This window comes from Octodon degus, unplaced genomic scaffold, assembly GCF_000260255.1.
Source record: "Octodon degus isolate 3935 unplaced genomic scaffold, OctDeg1.0 scaffold00010, whole genome shotgun sequence".
Lineage (NCBI taxonomy): Eukaryota > Metazoa > Chordata > Mammalia > Rodentia > Octodontidae > Octodon > Octodon degus.
Window position 1 is genome coordinate 12,787,005 of NW_004524586.1, and position 9,869 is coordinate 12,796,873.

Genomic DNA, 9,869 nt, shown 5'->3' on the forward strand with positions numbered 1-9,869 from the left:
CATTTGAAACTGTCTCATTGCTATTTGTTTCTCAATAAAATTATGGGAAAAAATAAATAAACTGGAGCTTAGTGAAGATCAGCGGTTGGAGCTTTACTTTCTACTCTAGCCTCTCTGGGTCAGACGGCTGGAGCGAGAGTCTTCAACTAACAACAGAGGCAAAAAGCGATGGAGATGTGACAGAACTGGCAGTAGCCAAAATCACCGTGAAGAGCTGTGATCAGAAACTATGCATGTTTCTCTCTAGCGCAGGAGCTAAGGCCGAGAAAGCCAATTTGATCATTGTGTTTGGTCTTTTTAATATGTGGTAAAATTCTGCTTTAATGTATTTATTAAGAAGTTTTGCATCAATGTTCACAAGAAAATCAGCCTATAGCTTTGTTTTCTTGTTTTATTAATCGAGCTTATTGATTCAACTTAGATATGCATAATGATCATATTCTTTTTGTTTTTGTTTTTTTTGTGTGTTTTTTGTTGTTGTTGTTTTTTGTTTTTTGTTTTGTTTGTTTTTGTTTTGGGTTTTTTGTTTTTTTTTTCAGAACTGGGGATTGAACTCAGGCCCTTGCACTTGCCAGGGAAGCACTTATTCTACTGAGCCATTTCCCCACCCTTATCATATTCTTCATAAGGAATTTGTACCTGTACATTTTAGTTTACATTTTTATCCCATTCTCTTCTCCTCTCTTCAGCCCATCTTGCCCCTCCATATTTACAAAACTTTGTTTCTATTTTATCTTATTTTCCATTTCTTTTCTGTTCTACCCCTCCAACCCTCTTTTACCTTTGAAAGCTTAATTCTTCTTTCATAATATCTATCATACATTTTGTTTATAATTTACACTTTCATTTTCTCACACCAAAGAAATAACATGATATTTACACATAGATATCCAATTTATTTCACTTAAGAATATGGTCTTGAGGTTGATCCATTTAGGTATGTTTTGCATTTATCCTTTATGCCTGAGTAGTACTCCATTAAGAAAACATATTTCTTTTTTTTTTAACTTTATTGGGAAACAAATACAAATGAGACAGTTTCAAAAACGATTAATAGGATTGTTTCAATAATTAATGCATTGTATATTGTTATCTTCTTAGCGCTTATCTGTATTATAAGATGCAAACAGAATATCCTGTGAAAACACTATTAGTACAATTCTTTCTTCTCACAAATTAAATGAAAGTAGCTGTATATCTATCCTAACTATTCTGTATATACAGATACAAGATGGTCCTTCCTGTGTATCTCTTTTTTTTGTTTGTTTAGTCCTGTCAGAGATGGGTATTCCATCGGCATCTACACTCTATAGGTGTGTGAATTCAGCAAAACAATCCAACACAGTCCAGCAGTCCACAATAGTAGTGGGTTACCCATAGAAGTTGTTGACTTGAGCCTTTCACATTTCAGCACATTAATATGGCTTACTTTATATACCTGGTTTTTATACTTCTCTGCTGGGTGGTCAAGACCAAGACAAAGGAAGACCTATTTAGCAAGAAATGTAACTTTTGTATCTGATAAGGTCAGTCAAGTCCCCTCAGGATTTATCCTGTAACCCTGTATCGCAGTTTGCAAACAATCTCTTTCTTATCATTTCGTTGGTTGATTGGAATTTGGGTTGCTTCCAAGATATTGCTATTACAAACTATACTACTATAAACAGGAGTGAATAAAAACTTCTGACGATTACCAATAAAAGCTGCCAAATATACACATTAGGGCAAAAAATTAATAATAACTGGAAAACTGATTAGCTGGACTCTTCTCTTCCCAAAATACAAGATGTCAAAATTCAACTTTTCTGACTTCTTTACTATATCTAATTAGTCACTAAAAATATGTTTTCATTTCATTAAATGGGTTTGTCCTCTAAAAGCTTAAAAATTCACAACAAAAATAATAATTGAATTGCTTTGATTCACTTACTGGAAATAGTTGAACCACTGTGTTTGGCTTTAGTGAAATACAATAAATTTTGCAAACAATATTCATCGACTGGCCACCTATAAAATTATCAGATCATATTACAAGACAGTTTTATTCAACTAGCAGACTTCCATGAATGACTTTCCTGAATTACATCTTAAAACAGTATCACCTCTCTCAAAGGAAATTCATCATGCTATAAAAGTCTATATATGGACAATTTAATTATTATATAGTTTTACTGATAATAAAAATCTGTGATCTCCATTATTTTTATGAACCACTAAATATATGTCCAAAAATGAAAAAAAAGTGGATGAATATATATCACTATGGTATGATGCTTTTAATTCTTTGGGGAAGATACCAAGAAAGGGAATACCTGGCTCAAAGGAAACCTTTGATCCTAGTTTTTTTGAGGAATCTTTGCACTGATTTCCACAGTGGTTGCACTAGTCTACCCTCTAACCACAACCCTGCCATCATTTGTTATTAGCTAACAGACATTTTTCAGAAGTACAAACCGCAAATAAGCACATGAAAAAATGATCAGCATCATTGATAATTTGAGAGATGCAGATTAAAAGTGTTGAGATTCTGTCTCATTCCAGAAAGAATAGCTATTATTAAAAAAAAAATTTTTTTTCTTGTTGTATCCTTCAGCACTTTGAGTGTCAGAGTAATTTGGACCTCACAGAATGATGTGGAAGTGTTCGTTTCGTTTTTGTTCCATGGGATGATTTGAAAAGCATTGATGTTCTTCTGTAAACCTTTCTTGTCCTGGCTTTTCCTTTACGGGGAGACTTTTTATCACTACTTCATACTTACTGCTTCTTACTATCAGGTTAGGGTTTTTATATCCCCTTGGTTCAGTTTTGATAGGTTATAAGAATCTAAAATTGTATCCACTTGTAGATTCTCCAACTTATGAGAATATAGGTTTCTAAAATAGTCCCTAATTTTGGTCCCTGAATTCCAGTGGTGTCTGTTGTAATATTCTCTTTTTTATCTGTCATTTTATTGACTGGGTCTTCTCTCTTCTTTCTAGGTTAGTTTGGCTGAAAACTAACTTATGTTTGTGCATTAAAATTGTCCCTTTAGTCTCTACCTTATTCATTTGACTTGTTTTTTCATAATTTTCATTCTGTTGTATTTTTGTTGTTGTTGTTATTGTTATTTTTGTTGCTTAAGAACTTGAGATGTATGATTAGGTTATTTATTTGAGCTCTCCCTGATTTTTGATGTATGTCTTCAAAGCTACTAAATAAAACTCTGTCTTGAACTGCCTTCACTGTGTCCAAGATTTTGCTATCTCATATTTCCATTTTTATTTCATTTTATAGCTTTTTAAATTTCCCCCTGATTTTCTCAGTGACTCACTGATCTTTCAAAAATGAAGTATTCAATTTCTATGTATTTGTATATCTTCTGTGCTTTCTCTTCTTGCTGATTTCTAACTTCGTTCCATTATGATCTGAAAAGGTAAAAGAAATTATTCCACTTTTTGTTTTGGTTAGGGTGTGGGCCTAACGTTGGATCTCTTTTGGAGATAATTTCATGAACTGTTCAGAAGAATGTGTATTCCATAGTTGTTGGATGGAATGGTCTGTAGACATTTGTTAAATCCATTTGAAGTACAGTTTAATTCTGATGTTTCTTTTCTGAGCTTTGTCTGGATGACCTATCTTTTGATGACAGTAGACTATTGAAGTCACCTACTATTATTATATTGGGACTTATATTTCTGAATAATGTGTTTTATGAAATTGGGAATGCCAGTATTATATCCTTATGCTTTTTATTATTACATCTTCTTGATGAATTATTCAATTTATTAATATATAGTGATTATTTGTCTCAACCTGACTAATTTTGATTAGTTTCAAAGCCTGTTTTGTGAGATATGAATATAGCTTCTTTTTCTTCCCTTTTCAAAAAATTTGTTTTCCACCTTTTCCCTTTCAGTCTATGTATGTCTCTGCTAATGAGATATGTTTCTTGCAGGCAGCAAAATGTTGACTCTTGGTTTTTAATCCAATCTGTCAGTCTGTATCTTTTAATTGGAGAATTGACACCACTTACATCCAGCAGGTAGTACATGAATTACAATAATGTTGGCAACAAAAAGACAAGCCAGATATTAGCATATAGCAAAAAATTACAAACAAAATATCGCCTTTAACAAAAGATATCATCAATAGTAATACAGACACAAAGATAAACCAAGTACTGAAATACAGTAAAGCTCATCTAAGACACTGGTGTTCAACTAATTTAGCATCAGGGATAAGTTTCATGAAAGACTGTTTTGCTACAGACTTAAAACAGTAGGAGTGATATAGGAATGATTGAAGTGAATTACACTCATTAGGCACTTTATTTCCATCATCACATTAGCTTCTCATAAGAAGTGAGCAACCTACACACCTTCCAAGCTCAGTTCACAGTAGGATTTGAGTTCTTATGAGACTATTACACCTTGGCCAATCTGACAGGAGGTAGCACTTGGACCAGAACACAAGCAATGTGAGCAGCAGTCAGCCCAGATGAGGCTCCACTGATTGCCCTGTCCACCACTCACTTCCTACTCTTCAGCTCAGTCCCTAACAGAGGGTACAGGTAGGTGTCTGAATTCCGACAGTAAAAGTGAAACTATATCACAATTAACAAAGTAAATCAGCCATAATAATAGAAATTAAACTAAAATGGGAGAAATTAATGAAGTTAACATTAGTAATAATAAATAGAGCAGGTAGGTATAGAAAATGAAAGAAATAAAAATTTTAAAAGGAAAATCAAGGAGCAAATTTAGGTAAAAATCTGAATTAGTTTTCAAAGACAAATAAAAGTAAATTGATTCTAATTAAAAGTAATAGGAAAAAGTTAGTAAAAGAAGAAAATACAAAAAAATCACAATTTAAAAAAAAGAATCTAAAACATTCCTCTATGTCAAGGTATCTTGGTGGGTAGTGGTCCTTCCTTCTAGGACCTACAGTATTTGTATCTACAAACTACAGGGACAGATAGTGCAGCACAGTCAGAGCTTGCTGGGTTTCTATGCCCAAGTTTTGCTGAGTGAATGCTGAGTCCTGCCCTGCCTTCCTCCTTAGGTGGCATCACTCACTGAAGTGTTTCAGGCCTGTTTCAGGTCTATATTCACTCTAGTGGATTTTAGTGTCTATTGTTTGGTTTGTTTTTGGTCTTCAGTGTTCAATGTTTGTTTGTCTATTTTTTTATGTTTCTGGGTGTCAGAAGCATTGTTATACAAAACTAGCTTGGTACCCATCAGACTGGTGAGGTACCTTACCTGCTCCAAGGACTCTCTGTCTGTATACCCTGGGATATGGCACACATCCAAGAAGAGGCATGTGCCCAATCAGCTTGGCAGGTTAGGAAATCAAACAAACCACTGAGTTGGTGATGTAATAGACATCAAGCGGAGCAAGCAGCCCACAGGACTCAACCTTAGTGCTTCAGACTCGGCTCCCCCAGAAGATCACACTTGACAGGCCTGGCTTCTCACCACAGAGGGCAGCACTAACCTCATCCTTCACATCCTGAACTCACCACACCTGCATAGACTTTACAAGCTGTGTTTGACTGTCCTCCCACTTCTCCATGACTGTCTCTTGTTGCATCGCCTACACAGTCATTACAGTAGTGACCCTGGAGACCCTGAGCTGTGGTTGTTCTGTGACTTTTGATTCCTTGAGTAGCTTAACCTTAAACAATAAACTCCTTCTCAAAATGGCTCCTGAGTATAACACTCCTAAATATGGCAGGCATTGCAGTGGATTTTCTTCTCCATATCCAGCCTGCTACATGGAAGTCATTTTAAGAGTAAAATCTCACATTATATTTGCAGATTACCATAGCCATAGAGTTTTTCGAGGGCTAGTGCTGCAGTCTATTGTCTATTTTTGACACCATCTGCCTCTTTCTGGTTCATCTTCTACTTTCAGAGTCAGGGCTCCTTTCCTTAGATGCTATGTTAGCATCCCAGACTATTGCATTCTTTGCTTTCCATGGTCTTCTGCTTCTCCATGACTTTTAGATTTTCTTATTACTTTTCTTCATTCCCAGAGCTCTTTTTCTCTTCCACTTCTTGATGCTGGCTTCTGCTCCATCATCTTGAAGAGATTACAATCCAATTTTTGTGATTCTTGACCCCTCTTTTATTGTTAGTGTATTTGTCAAACTGTTTTGGTTGCAAGTCACAAAAATTCAACTAAGATTTGTGTAAGTCAGAAGGAAGCTAATTTATATGCTTTCTTGACTTGATGGTGTCCTTACCAGGAATAGAGCTTTGGAAAGCAGAGCACATGACCTTTCTCACAGAGGAGAACCGTATTTATCCCTATTGAGAGTTATTCTTTCTGTACTCTGCCAGTATATTTATGCCAGAATATCCAGTTTGTCTAAGCTCTGCATGTGAGAACTTTCAGGCAGAAGGAACAGATGCCAATGGGAGAAAGATCTTTTCTTGTGTAGCAAGAAAGAAGCCATTCATCAATGTTGTAACAGAGGCTTTGTTTGGATTGACTCAAGTAAGACTATCAGGCAAGGTCTATAAAGGATAAAGTATAATACCTGTCCCTCCTTCTATTAAAAAAGTGATCAAAATGACAAAGAATATGCATAACTTTTTATTGTTATACTTGATTCCATACCTTTCAGAGTTGTGTTTATTATTTTTTTATTTCAAGAAAATTCTGAAAACTCTTGATATATATTACTTAAAGAAAACAGCAGGTTTTGTGGCTGATATACATTACACTATTGTGGTGCTACATACTCACTTATATTCCTATTAATCTCTTCCTTGGGAACCCTTCTGATTGGAACAGCTCTTCACTGAAGTATTTGATATAAAACATTCACAGCTACTTCAAGTTTTGACTCCTCCACATCTGAGATCAGATGTTCTCAGAAGATATTTGCTTAATTCCCAGCTTATTTTTGCCCCTAAATTCTTTACCTTAGCAAAAGTAGAGATGCCATAAAGCTGAAAGGTGCACAACAAACTGACAGGCAGAGTCCAGGAGACTGTTAATAGGTCACCTTACATGGGATTCCCCTTTGTTTCCTCTTCTTTTGGCTTGAGGAGGTCACAGAAAAAATATTCCTGAAATAGAGGTCTAGGGAATGAGGGCCTATGGATGATAACACAGATCTGCACCTTTCAGATGAGCCTCTGATCCTGGCCCCAGGTATGTCCAAGCATTTCATGAAAGCAGGAGGTGTCCCAAGGGAGCTGGTCCTTTGAGCTGTTCTGAACCATGGGCACACCCTTCACCCTTTGGTCCACTTGTGCCACTTGTGCCAAAGGTGTCAGAAATGGGAAAACAGCACCACCTCCCCAACTCCTGCATAAAGTGCATGGTTGATTTAGAGCACTGAGGCTTCTTCAGGAAATTAGCATCACTTTATTCTCAAGGTTTTGCTGGCAGCTTTGTGAGAAACAAGAGAGAGTGTCCTTGAAAGGTATCAACATCTTCTTGATGACAGTCTGCTGTACTCAATTCTATTAAATGTCTCCACATTCTTTCTCTCCTTTTTTATGTATTTAGTACAGGATCTGCAGAGTCTCACTACACATATCAGACTCATACAGATCAAAACTCTTGTTTTCATCCTCCCAAGTGCTGGGATTACAGGCATGAGTCACCATGCCCAGTCTCAATCTTCCTCTCAACATATCCTGGGAGTGCCAGCACAACACACAGGGGATCGAACTCTGATCTCTACATCTGCCTAAGCAGGCACTTTAATCTGCTGAGCTACCTGCCCAGACCCCACATTCTTTCTCCAACAGTAGACACCAGCAAAAGGGGTTAAGATAAAAAGAACATGGTGGTTTATTTTGTGTAGTGAAATTCTGTAGTTTCTAATTTTTTTATTCATTTATATTCTCTCTTGAAAATTTTTTATGTGTTTAGTACAGGGTCTACAGGGTCTATGTAGATCAGACTCATAGTGATTCTCCTGTTTTCAACCTCCAAAACTCTGGGATTACAGGCACACACCACCATGCCCAGTCTCAATCCCCCTCTCAGCATGTCAGGAGCAGGCCCAGCATGGCACACCAGAGATCAAGCCCTGGTCCTGCACTGTACCTAAGCAGGTGTTTTCATCCACTGTGCTATCAGGCTGGTCCTGTATTCTCTTTTAAAAATAAATAAGTAAATAAACCACCAGAAAAAGAAGAGGAGAAGGAAGAGGAAGAGGAAGAGGAAGAGGAAGAGGAAGGAGGAGGAGGAGGAGACGGAGACGGAGACAGAGACGAAACCAATATAGTAATAGGGAAGACTGTTCAAGAGCTCCTGGATCCTACTGAGTAAGACTTGAGATGTTCTGTAAACAATCTGAGCCAAAAGTCCTGCACATCTGTAGTCCACAAAATAGTGTCTAATGCCTGGATATGTTCCTTGAAGCAATTATACATCCGTGATCATTGTATTTGTGGCTATGTGCCCACTGAGCTGAATTGTCTCTAAGGCTGTCGTCTCTAATAACTATCCAAATTCTTTCCTGTTTTGAGAGAGAAGCATCAAAGAAATTGGTGGCTTCAGAGTACTCCATACCTTTGTTCACGTTTTCCCCTTCTATGCTGGGGATTGAATGTACTAAGTATATTGCCACTGATCCAATTCACAAACCCTTCATTTATTCTTTGATAAATAGTGTCTGTCTCTATTTTTAAAAGATATCAAGAGAAAAACCCCATCTGAAATAGCTACAATAAAATAAAGTAAAATACTTAGGAATAATTTTAACCAAGGATGTGAAAGAGCTCTACAATAAAAATAAAAGCATTTATAAAGCATACAAAAGCTAAAGATATCCTGCCTTAATGGATTGAAAGAATAGAAGCTATAAAAATGTCCATATACCTAAAGTGATCTACATATTCTAAGCACTGTCCATAAAATGCTAACATCAATCTTCAAAGAAAAAGAGAAAAAATAATTTTAAAATTTGTATGGAACCGCAGAAACTCCTGAGTACCCAAAGCCTGCTTGAGCACAAATAGCAAAGCTGAAGCATTGCATTACTGTCCCAAAATATTTCATAGGTACAAGAATTAAAGCATAATATTGTCATAAAAGCAGACACACAGGGCCACGGAACAGAACAGAAAATCCAGAAATGACTCCACACATTTAAAGCCAAGTGATTTTTGATAAAGATGCTAATAAAACACAATGATGGAGAGTTGGTCACTTCAATAAATGGTGCTGGGGAAAATAAGATAAAACAAATACACACGCTCAGAAAATACCTTCAGCTAATCCAAATAAAAGGAAACTAGGTTGCTGAATAGACACTTCTCAAAAGATGTATAAATGCCAGCAGATCTGTGCAAAAATGTTCTACATCACTAACTACCAGGGAAATGCAAATTAAAACCATACTCGCCTCATTTAGAATCAGGATTATAAATAACCCAAATAGGGGCCAGGAAGATGGCTCAGTAGAATAGGCATTTGCCTGGCAAGCACAAGGGCTTCAGTTCAATCCCCAGTTCTACCAAAAAAAAAAAAAACCTCTGGCCTTTATGGTGATGGAAATTATAAATAACCCAAATACTAGCAAATGCTAGTGTGTGTGTAGGGAAAGAAACTCTTGTACACTTCCAGTTGAAATATAAATTACCATATATGTTATGAAATACTCTATGGAGGCTTGTCAAAGTCTCACAATAAAAATATGGTATATTTACACACAAAGGATTATTATTTAGTTATAAGGAATATACCATATTTTTATTTATTCATCCAGGGATGGATATTTAGAGTTATTCTGTATTCTAACTTCTGTGATCTGTGCTTGTACAGATATGTCTTTGATAGATACATTGATTTCACTTTCTCTAAGTATATCCAGTAGTGAAATAGTAAGATTGCCAGACTTGAATGAACCCCCAGAGTCTATTACA